This window comes from Podarcis liolepis, assembly GCF_965112155.1.
Source record: "Podarcis liolepis genome assembly, chromosome: Z".
NCBI lineage: Eukaryota > Metazoa > Chordata > Lepidosauria > Squamata > Lacertidae > Podarcis > Podarcis liolepis.
Window position 1 is genome coordinate 3,245,419 of NC_139570.1, and position 12,284 is coordinate 3,257,702.

General features: G+C 42.5%; 1 protein-coding gene across 12 annotated transcripts in view; it reads right to left on the minus strand.

Moving 5' to 3' along the window:
- Window positions 1-12,284, minus strand: part of HTR2C (5-hydroxytryptamine receptor 2C) — a 248,232-nt gene that overhangs the window by 130,913 nt on the left and 105,035 nt on the right. The window contains exon 1 of one of the 12 annotated variants that reach the window (XM_083486477.1): window positions 7,105-7,222. The exons of the other annotated variants lie outside the window; for them this stretch is intronic. The gene's annotated coding sequence lies outside the window, so the exon portion shown is untranslated. Of the gene's footprint in view, window positions 1-7,104; window positions 7,223-12,284 lie in introns of those variants that run through there. 12 annotated transcript variants of the gene reach the window in all.

Here is a 12,284-nt window from a genome sequence, read left to right on the forward strand (position 1 = left end):
GCCTCTTCAGAAGCACAATGAGAAGCTGGCAGTAGTACTTTGGAATGCCATTTGCTGGAAACGATAGAAGGAGAGAGGGCTCTTGTGCTTGGGTCCTGCTTATGGGTTTCCCAGAAACGCATGGTTGGCCCCTGTGAGAACAGGATGCTGGACTAGATGGGCCATTGGCCTGATCCAGCAGGATCGTCTTAAGTTTCAGTGCTAGCAAGCATGATCCTTGATCTGATCCAATAGTTTGGAGGGGGGGTTGTTTTCTTAAGCCCTTCCTTCTGAGCAAACTCCTCCAGAAATAGCTCTTCCATCAAACCCCTCCAAATTTGCTCTTCTGCCAAGAAGATTTCAGCTTGCCTTGCATTTCTTACAGATTCAAAGGATATGCCCTTGTGTGCTATATTGACGTGCCATCTGCTCAGAAGCTGCTCATGCAGCCCACACTGTGTAGGAGATTTACAGTACTCCGAGCTCCCCCTCCCAACCCTCCCCCACTCAACTTCTTCACAAAGTCAACAAGCCGTGCCCATAGACCAGAGGTGAAGGCAGCAAGAAGTTCAGAAGTACATGCAAGAAATGCCCATATCAATTATGGCCAACCATATGCCACTCGCAGCTGCCAATCACAAGAAAGGAGGCCACATCAACAGAGAATCTTTTGCCTTCTTGAGACAAGAAAGATCCCTGCATGGTCTCTCTGGTACTGTGTGGCTCCTGTGTGGCCCCACAGGGTGAAAGACATATCCAGAGGTTTGTTCTGGGCATTCAGCTCCATCACTCCTAGGAACATGAAGGTCATGATACCTAGTGCCCATTGGGACTGGTAAAGCAGAAGAAGGGTGACCAACAGCAGATGGAATTGCAGCCAATGAGAGGTATAGCCAATGATGCACAGAGTCAACTCATTCTGGTTTTGTCCCATAAGAACCTGAGAAGAGCCTTGCTAATTTAGGCCAGTGCCTTGTTTCTCACACTGGCCAGCCAGATGTCCATGGAAACCCACAAGCAGGGCCCAAGCACAAGAGTGAAATTTGTGCTGTAGGCTGTTGCTGCTGCTTCTTCATAAGGGTATGTATTTAAAGAAGATGAATAAATGAGTAAATTAAGATAATTTGGATATGAAGACGATATTAAAAGTAAATTTAAGGGACCACAGAAAGAGGGGGAAGGAAGTCAAGCTATGAAATGTCAAAATGATTGTAAAATTAGTGAGATGTATAAACTTGAAAAGTATAAATAATAAAAAGAGTGAATTTTGTGATGCAATTTTCCAACCAAAGCACGCTTTCATGGGGCATGGGGTGGAATATTCATAAAAACGAATGCATTGGTGAAACCAACATGCAAAAATGCATTGCATTAGGAATAAATTGCTTGGAAAATGTATCTTATATGAAACAGCAGGCAAAAATTCGCACGGAAAAGGAAAGAAAGAAAGCACAAGTTGCTGAAGAAACTTGAATTTAAGATTGGAAATATGTGAAACAGAGAGAACCAAAACTGACAGCACCTTCCATCCCTGGCTGTAACCCACCCAGCTTCACCTCAGCATGGGAGGCAGTTTGGAGTGGCAGAGGATGTTGCAGGGTGTGGCGAGGGGTAGAGAATTGGCACAGCAACACCCCAGGCTTGGTACAAGGCAACCCCTGTGCACCACAACCCAATCTGCACCATCTGTTCACATTTTTCCAACCTGCTTGGGGAAATGCGGCAAAGACATTCAGCCAGGGGAGGAATATTTAAGTTGTTTGCGTTCCAGCACTTTTGAGTACAGGCTCCCGCTGTCAGGAACAATTTGTGCATACAGTGAAGTTCCCCTAGGCACAGGGAAGGGGGGGTGCCATCCTTTCACTCATGTTCCTCCCCAACTCTCTTGCACATATGTTTAATAAATATAAAGTAGATAAAGAAATAAAGAGGGTGGTTTTCTCCCTCTAGGTACACAATGAAAGCAGAACAGCCTGCTGTGTGTCAGAGAAGTCTCTCTCTCTCTCTCTCTCTCTCTCTCACACACACACACACACACAAACACATACACACACACATCCCTCCACAAAGCAGCTTCTTCCCTAGCAATAACTTTCTTAGAAACAAACACCAAATAACCAAGAACTTAGCTTGGTTGCTTCTCCATTGGCCAGAAATAGGAAACACTCCCCCCCCCCGAAAAAGTTTGCACAGTTTTCATCACATGCACCTGTGTGGTTGCCATTAATTTGATTCTGAATTGATTTTAGAATGAATTGATTTTAGAATGCTGTGTTACTTTATTGTTGTTAGCCACTCTGAGCCCGGCTTCGGCTGGGGAGGGCGGGATATAAATAAGTTGTTGTTGTTGTTGTTATTTATATGGATAGATGCATTTTTAGAAAGAGAGAAAATACTCTGTTTAAATCGATATTCCTATATATTCCTATAATATACATCTGTACCTATATATTTGCAGGAAAGGAAAAGAGAGAGAAAATTAAATTAAAGAAGAGGGAAAGTATGGGATGGGTGGGAGAATAATAGTGTTCAAATAATACTAGCAGAAGACACATGATGAGGATGATTACCTACCCTTCACTAGGAGGGTCTCAGGGCAAATTACAATGCTTTATAATTCAGAATCAAATAAAGCTAAAACAGATTACACCCACAGGAATAGGATGGGCTCTAGAAACACACATCCCAGGTGTCAAAGAGCTTCTTCAGCAGTTCATATTGTGGCTTCAGTGAACATCAGTACGGGGGCAGCGGTGTGTGTGTGTGTGTGTGTGTGTGTGTGTGACCAAGCTGCCTATGCGCCTGCTCTGTTTCTTGTCCCGGTGCTAAGTTTCGACAGGCAGCTATAAGGCTCTCCCTGCTCATATGGTTCTTTATCTTTAAAAGAAGACTTGTGCCAAAAAATATATATTAAAAATTTGGTGTATCAAAGGGAAAGGAGCACAGCAATGGGGGAGAACCCCCAAGTATTTGGCACACTTCTTCCCCAGTACAGCTGCTCTTGTTCCAAGAGACTAGGGAGTGTGGGGCAACTGTATCCTCCCCTCAAGGCTTTCCTACACCTCTTGAATTCAGTCCAGTGGTACCTTGGTTTATGAACTTAATCCGTTCCGGAAGTCTGTTCTTAAACTGAAACTGTTCTTAAACCGAGGCACAATTTCCCTAATGAGGCCTCCTGCTGCCAGTGCCCTTCCACCATTCGGCTTCCGTTCTTAGACTGAGGTAAAGTTCACAAACCAGGACACTACTTTGTGTGTGAGGGCTGTTCTTAAACCGAGGTACCACTGTATTGCCTATTGCAGCCTTTTTGCAGCCAGTGCCCTTCAGATGTTTTGGACCACAGCTTCCACCAGCCCATCAGGCTTCTCTAGACCGGCCTCAGAAGCCACAATGGAAGTTTCCTGGCACAGAATTTGAAGTTTCTACAAAAACAAAAAAGCTACCCTAGCAATTACATGGAAGGCACACCCAATTTTCAATTCCTGGCTCAAACGTTGAAAGCATTTCCTGAGTCACCTCCTGGCTAGCTGACAGGGAGATGGCAAGTGGCCACTGGGGAGGACTGATAAGGTTCATAGGCCTTCCAACAATGACACACACACACACACACACACACACACACACACACACACACAACTCTGGATCCAAGCCAGGCAGCTGCACAGGAAGCCCAGTGGTTTCCTGCTCTCCAATATTTACACCATTAGCCTGCCACTTGTAAAACCCCTCTGCCTTTCAGCCAGGCAGATATGTAAGAAGAGCTTTACTCATTGATACATCTCCACAAGAATGAAAAGAAGCACTTGGTGAACATTTGCCTGTTGGGCAGCTGTTAAAAGAACAGAAGACCTACCCTGGGTGAATGAATATTACTATTACCACTGCTACATTTTTATCCCACCCCTTCCTCAGCAACTTGGGGGCGAGGTTAAAGACTAATGAGAACTGTAAGACTTGGGCCAAACTGGTGTTCTCCACCACTCTCAAATTGGAGTCCCAGATCCACAAGATCATAAGAACATCAGAAGGGCCCTGCAGCTGGATCAGGCCATCTGTAATAATAACAAAATAGTAATTTATATGCCACTCATCTGAGTGGGTTGCACCAGCCACTCTGGGCAGCTCCCAACAACAAAAAAAGCAAAATTACAACATCACACATTTAAAACTCCCCTGAAAACTCCTGTCTTCAGATGGTCCATTCCTTTAAATTCCTGGGAGTTTACCTCAATACAACCCAGATGGTTAGGAAGGCCCACCCGAGACTCTATTTCCTCAGGGTCTTGCGAAAGAACAATGTCAAACAAAAATTGATGATCTCCTTCTACCAGTTCACAACAGAAAGTGTCCTTTCATACTGTATTACAGTGTGGTACGCTGGTTTGACAGCCACGGACAGGAAGTCCCTACAGAGGGTGGCGAATACAGCACATGACATCATGGGCTGTCTTCTGAGTTCGCTAGATGACATCACATGAGACCGCTGCCTCAGGAGAGCGAGGAAAATTCATAGGGATGACTCACATCCTGGCCGGAACCTCTTTAGTCTCCTACCTTCAGGCAGGAGATACAGAAGTATAGTTAGTCGCACCAATAGGTTAAAGAACAGTTTTTATCCGTGGGCTGTTGGGCTGCTGAATGGGAAAAAAATAGTGGTGCAATTGACTTCTGACAAGCACACAGAGCGTGAACAAGACTGAATGTATGTGGGGGGGGGGGAGGGCTTGTTTAATTTCACTGCACACAGGTGGTGTAGTGACAATAAAGGTTTATTATTTATTTATTATTATTATCCTGTTCTTATAGAGACCAACCAGATGCTGGTGGAAACCTCATAAGCAGGATCCAAGCACAGGAGCACTCTCCCTTCCTGTAGCATCTAGCAAAGGGTATTCAGAAGCATGCAGCCTCCAGCTGTGCAGAGCACAGAAGCTCAAGGGTGTGTATACCACAGATCAGCAAAGGTGCCACTGGCACCAAAAAGATGCCAGGGTCAAATTAGAGGCTATCAGTGTTGTTCTATCTAGAAAGGTGAGAAACTGAACATGGGGTCTTTTGCATTCACACACCAAGCTGTACCACTGAGCTGAGGCAGCAGTGCAAACTCTTTCTAGAGCAAGCCTTCACAGCAAAAATCAGGGAAAGGAGGAGGAAGAAGAAGAAGAATTAGAGAAGAATTGAATTTCCAAGCAAACTTTGGAGAGGGAATTGATGCATCAGATATGGAGAATGTTGCCAGGTCAGCCTGTTCTTATTGCATTCCTTGCACAAAGCGCTCTCTCTCTCTCTCTCTCTCTCTCTCTCTCTCTCGACTAAATTCTTGGATCATTGCAGCCATCAACCACCCCTTGTCAAGCAACGCATTGCAACAGAATATCTGAGAGGCACAATTGCAGGGATGTAAGCCTCAACTTAACAGTTGCTCATCTGAGACCCCAACACAGCTCCGGCATGCATTTACCCTAACCCTTATCAAAGCATGTCAACATAAGCACAACACAAACCAGACTGAACACCAGAAATTGAAACCCTTTGGCTAAGTCCCTATCTGCACTACACATTTAAAACAGTATAAAAAACACTTTAAACAGTCATGGCTTCCCTGAAAAGAATTCTGGGAACTATAGTTTGTTAAGGGTGCTGAGAATGGTTAGGAGACACCTACTGCTTTCATAGATCTACAATTTCCAGAGTGGCATAAAAGCCAATCCCTCTTTCCAAGGAGCTCTGGGAACTGTAGCTGTGGTAGAGAATAAGTGCCTCCTAACCACTTAAACCACAGAGCCTAGGACTTGTCGATCAGAAGGTCAGCGGTTCGAATCCCCGCGACGGGGTGAGCTCCCGTTGTTCGGTCCCTGCTCCTGCCAACCTAGCAGTTTGAAAGCACGTCAAAGTGCAAGTAGATGAATAGGTACCGCTCCGGCGGGAAGGTCAACGGCATTTCTGTGCGCTGCTCTGGTTCGCCAGAAGCGGCTTAGTCATGCTGGCCACATGACCTGGAAGTTGTACACCGGCTCCCTCGGCCAATAAAGCGAGATGAGCGCCGCAACCCCAGATTCGGTCACGACTGGACTTAATGGTCAGGGGTCCCTTTACCTTTTTAACCACTTCATAACAGACTACATTTCCCAGGAATCTAAGAGGGAAGCCATGGCTGTTTAAAGTGGTATAAAGCCAGTATCATAAATAATGCAGATGAGGCAGATGGAGGAAGGGAAGCTGTGATAACCAAAAAAGAGGGTGATAAATACCTTCCAATTACCAATTGAGTGACTAAGATATTCAATTTGGTAAGTGAGCAATTTTTATATAGCCCAGTATTTGTTAACTTTCCATTGTTGCTATCATTCCCAGAGCACCTTTTAATTGTAAAGAAACTTTGTGACCTAGCTAAAGCAAGGGGTTTGTCCTGTGCCCCCTGTTACTTAATGGGTGCTGTAGAAAGCAGGAATCCAAAACTGAACATTTTCCCAATTGAAATGCAAAACTCCACCCAACTGCATTGAAGTATCTCCCACTGTACAAGGTTTATGCCAGCCTTACCCAACATGATACCCTCCAGATATTTTGGGCTACAACTCTCATCAGCCCCATCGAATAGTCACTTTGCATTCTTTCAGGACATAAGGACATAGGAAGAGCCTGCTGGATTCAACCAATGACCCATCTAGCCAAGCATTCTGTTCTTGCAGATGCCTTCCCCTCCAGTTGCTTCCAATAACTGGGATTCAGAAGCATTACTTGCCTCTACATGTGGAGGCAGAGCATAGCCTTCAATAGCTCTCTCCTCCATGAATTTGTCTGATTCCCTTTCAAAGGCATCAGAGTTGGTGCCCATTACTGTCTCCCATGGTAGAGAGTGTGTCTGTATTCCGTTTCAACTGTCTTACATAAACTAGCAAAGATTAAATTCTGGATGCAAAAAAAGACGACTCCAAATTGGACTTTCTCCTACCTCCAGATCTGAAGAGAAATGATAGATCACCATTTTTTAAAAGAAGTGTTTGATACCGCCTTCATCGAACTGGGAAGATCATTGCTGGGAACCCAATCTGTTGCAGAATAAAATCCATAAACAGCAAACTTGGGTGCTGAGCACCCTCCCCATTAAGGCCAAAGTCTCACCAGGCTCAGCATAGCCATCAAGCCTCACTGGTTGTCACAGATAGGCAAGAGTCTTGCCTCCTCCTCCTTTTTGCGATGCATTCGCCCCTTCCACAGTGCCACACAGGCAAGGCTCTGCAAAAGGATGTCAGGCCAGCAGAGCTACTACCAAAGACAGCTGGCGGGTAAATGAGTTTGCATTTCCTCCTCAAGTCCTGGTCTGAACAGATGGGTCTCTGAAAGGCTCTAAAGAAAGCCAGTGGTTGATTGATGACATTCCTATCCTGCCTTTCCTCCAAGGGATTAAAATGTGCCATACCTGGCTTTTCTCCTTACCTTATTTATCCCTCACGACAATCCTGTGAGGTAGGTATATATTGTAATACTTGCCACCACACAGTGACATGGTAGAGTTTCATGAGTGTATATTTCATTTATATATTGGTCTTCCATCAGAAAAAAATTGCAGAACAATTCATACAATGCAAACCATTAAATGCAACAATTCCAAAACCATGTAAACAGATACATCAAAACACAAAATCAATGTGATGTGAACCTCCTGTTTTAATTGCTGTATTGCTTTATCGTGCATTTTAATTATGAATGTTTGGTGTTTTAATGGGAGTGCTTTATTGTGCATTTTAACTATGAATATTTACATTTTAATTTCTGGGTAACTGGTTTTTATATTTTGTAAACTGTGTAAAAGCCTATTATGGCATTAAGTGAAGAAGAAGACAAAAACAGCTACGATTAAATTGCATTCAATACTTACTCTACAACAGCAGGCCAACTAAACGGGCTGCTCAACAATCCTCAAGTGGTCCCAAATGTGGGGAAACATGCAGTCAAAAATGACAATTATGTTTGCTTTAAAAAAAAGCATATGAAGGGGTTAAGGCTCACAGAGTTCTTGTATTCCTAGAGAAGACAGGTCTGTGTGATGTCATATCCCCTACTTTCTGTGGCAGGAAACAGGACAAAGGATCTTAATCTATTTTCCTCCCTCCTTGCCTTAGCCTCTCTTTTTCTTTCAAGCCAGTGATGTGAGCAGGTGTACTTGTCTGTAAAAGAAAACAGCAGCAATAAGCCCCCTACCCAAGTGGGATTAATCACCCTTGTTGGTGAAATAGACTACACCACAATTGTTCATGTGTGCAAAGGGGTTTCCAAGTTTCAGAATTATTATAAAAGTTATATTTCTATAATGTCATCCTAGTCCTGAGTGCCATTCACAGCTTTCATTTTTTTTATTGCAGTTTTGAAAATTACAGAGAGAAAAAACAAATTAAAAATTACACCCAAATACACAAAAAGAAAAGAATAAAAGAGAAAAATAAAATACAAAAAATATTTTTTTAAAAAAAGATACAATTGTTCAAAGGATACAAACCATAATTTGAATATTCTATACAAAAGGCTTCCAGAAAGAAATTACATTAATATTTCTTTTTTTTTCTTTGCTTACACTTTCTTTCTTTTCCACTAAACTTGTTTGAATCCTTGATTTGTAAATTGACTTCCCTCTATCTCTTTGTGGCTTCAACACTTCTCATTAGTTACCAATAATCTGTATTCCTTTATTTAAATCAATTTTTTCCATTATATCTGTGAAATTAATCTAAGCACAACCAAGTATTATTTTTGGAGCCATATTTAGTCATATGGTTTTTGAAGCAAACCCATTACTTTTTTACCTTGTCTGAGTGGTTTCTTATTAGTTCTGCCATTTTGGCTAGTTCGAGATACTCACACAACTTCAATTGCAACTCATCTTTTGTTGGTATTAGCTCACATTTCCAGTATTTTGCTATTAATATTCTAGCCATTGTTGTCGTGTAAAGAAACACTTTTATATTCATTTGGGATGCTTATCATTAAAATGCCTAATAGGAAAGCTTCAGGTTTCTTTAAAAATGTATGTTTTAGCATTTTCTTTAGTTCTTCATAAATCATGTCCTATTTTTTTTTTTATTTGGGGACATGACCACCACGTGTGGAATAAGGTTCCTTCATTTTGTTTACATCTCCAGCACTTACTACTGTTATTTTTATTTATTTTGGCTAATTTGCTTTAGGTCAGGTACCATCTGTAGGTCATTTTTATAAAGTTTTTTTATCAGATAGCACGCAGGGTATTTTAAATCTGTTTTCCATAGTTTCCCCCCATTTTCCCATCTGAATTGGATAACCAAAATCGTGTGCCCATTTCACCATCACTTCCTTCACCTCCTCGTCATTAAGATTCCAAACCATTAGTAATCTATATGTTTCTGATAATATCTTTTTATTAGTTAATAAAAGTTCTTTTTCTAAATCTGATATCTTTATGTCAAATCCATTTTTTTTGTCTTACTTGAAAATTTCATTTAACTGGTGATGTTGTAGCCAGTTCACACCTACCTGCTTGAGTTCCTCGTATTTTTTAATTTTCAATTGATTATTTTCTTCTTCTAATATTTTCTTATAAGTTGGCCAATTAATGCCCATGTTTTCCTTTTTCATTGCTATTGCTTCTACCAGTGACAACCACCAAGGGGTTTTGGGTTCCAGTAATTTTTTATTTCTTTCCCATACAGTGGTACATCTAGTTGCGGACACGATCTGTTCCAGGGTGCCAATTGCACCCCGAAAAGTCTACAACTAGAGCGATATTTCTGCACATGTGCGATGTGCGAAGAACGCTTCTGTGCATGCACAAAGCATGCAGAACGCTTCTGCACACGTGGCGAAACCTGGATGTATACACTTCCAGGTTTGCCGTGTTCACAAGCTGAAAAGATGCAACATGAACCTAACGCAACACGAGGTATGACTGTACTGTGAATAAAGATTTCCTAATTATGTGATTGAGGAATCCTCTATGGACTTTAACTTTATTATATCCCAGATAACTGCGCCAGCCAAAACTGTTGTCCCAGCCTTCGATGTCTAATATATTTGCGTTTTTTAAAATCACTCACTCCTTAATCCATACTAGGCATGCTGCCTCGTAATATAATTTGAGGTCTGGTAGTGCAAACCCTCCTCTGTCCTTTATTTCCATTAGAAGTTTGTACTTTACCCTTGGTTTTTTGCCCTGCCATTCGCCCTGCCATTCGCCCTGCCATTTCATAGGCTTAGTGAGCTTTTCCATTAACACTGCTGTCCATACTTTTCAGCTGCACAGGGAAAGTTGCAGATTTTCTAAGGATTTATTTATTTATTTATTTAGAACAAAGATTCATCCATTTTTCTCAAATCATTCTACACACTACAATACTCTAAAGCAGATATCTTTACGGTGGGTGTCATCAGCATTTTTCAGCCAATGGGCGTTTCTGGAATTTTGATCAAGTGCCGTGGGCACCAGTCACAAAATGACTGTCGTGGGGCCATGCAGGAGAGGCTACAGCAGCGCAGACAGCAAACTGTCCCTCATGCATTGTGTATATTTACTGAAACTTTTCACAGGCATCAGCTGAGATACTGGTGCTCGCAGGCACTGTGTTGGTGACCCCTGATATAGGGCATGTTTTAATACTGATTGCTGCTTATTATTATTACAATTTAATTGCCATTTTCCCAAAGAAAACAGGTGTTGGCAAAGTGCACAGCCTGAATCAGGAGCTGCAAGGGCAGCTGACAGGGCTGCTCCCTCCTAGCAGCTGTCTAGAGCTGCACTACTATGTCACAATGAGCTTGCTACAATGGTTCGCATGAAAGCTCTTGATTTTAATTCATGCTCTGGGATCCCCACCTGCACACAGCTCTAATTGATATTCCTCCCAAATCAGGCAACAGAACATTGTTCAAATTAAAACCAGACCGGCTGGGAATTTCATCCGTTCAGTCATTCAAGGATTTTATTTTACAAGGCAGTGTCCCACCTCCCTTCTTCCTCTCTGTAAATCCACGAGAAAAATAATTTGGTGCCTTGGGCTTGCTCCAAGATTTTCAGTCATCTTGTTTGTTTTTCGTTATGAATTGAGGAAAGGCCTCTGCCTAGCTACCCTGTCCATCAAATTAGGGGGTTAGCAGAACTGTTTTAACCTACTGAAAGAGAAGACCTGCACTCCACTCTTCAACTCCACCAAAATTGTTGGAAGGAAAATGTTTCTGAATAGAGCAGTACCTCAGAAATGAATCCCATTTCCCCATGCCTTTGGATAAAGCTTTCAATCCCCTGACATATTGGTTCAAATCCTGAGCAGCTGTGCTATCATTTGAGCAGGAGAATTATTCAGCTGGAGGGTGGGGGATATTCCACAATCACTTCTGTCTTCAGATCGAGCCCTGGAATGGAAAAGCTTCTGATAGCATGTTCTAGACAAGCAGGAACAGCATTTGTTTTCTCCATTTGCATTAGAATAATCAGAACAGAATGGGGATCAGCCACCCACCCCTCCAAAACAGCACTCCACATTGAAGGATTGTTACCTAGGTGCCCAATCTGGCTGGCACCCTGAGCATACCTTTCAGCTCATTGGTTAGCTACAGGTGACTGTGTGCAAACCACACAATGTTTGCAGGTTCAGCAGAGAAGCAAAAACATCACTGGGCTTGTTTGCATGATATGGCAGGCCAAACTTACAGTAAGGTTTGTTCTGGCTACAGTTTGTGGTCGATGAGGAGAGAGCTTAACTGTGAGTAATGAATTGGATGGCTCACTAAGCCAAGTCTTGATGTAGTTCAATTGGGCACTGGAGTGAAGTCAAAGTGGCTGTGAGCAACTGCCCATGAACCTGCGTATCCACCTGGTCTTGCTAAGCTATTGTTTGGTTCACAGACATGAGAATGAGGCTGCTTTGCAGAACTGCTATAGACCAGCAGCTAAGAGACGGAGGCTGTGTACACACACACAAATACATTTAAAGCACATTTACAGTACATGGCTTCCTCAAATCCTCAAAGAATCCTGGGAACTGCAGTTTGCCTTTCAGGGAGCCACAATTCCCATCACCCTTAACAAGCTAAATGATTTATATCCCTCCCATCAGGCTGGGTTTCCTCAGTCACTCTGGGTGGCTTACAACATACCGGTACATAAAACACAACAAAACATCAAGCATTAAAAAACAGAATATCCTATACAAGCAACAAACAAACCAATAAATCAACAGAAACCAATAACAACAATAACAATAAAAAGCTACCGTTCCCATGATTATTTGGGAGAGGACAACGGCTTGAGTGGGATGTGAATCCTCACAGTCATG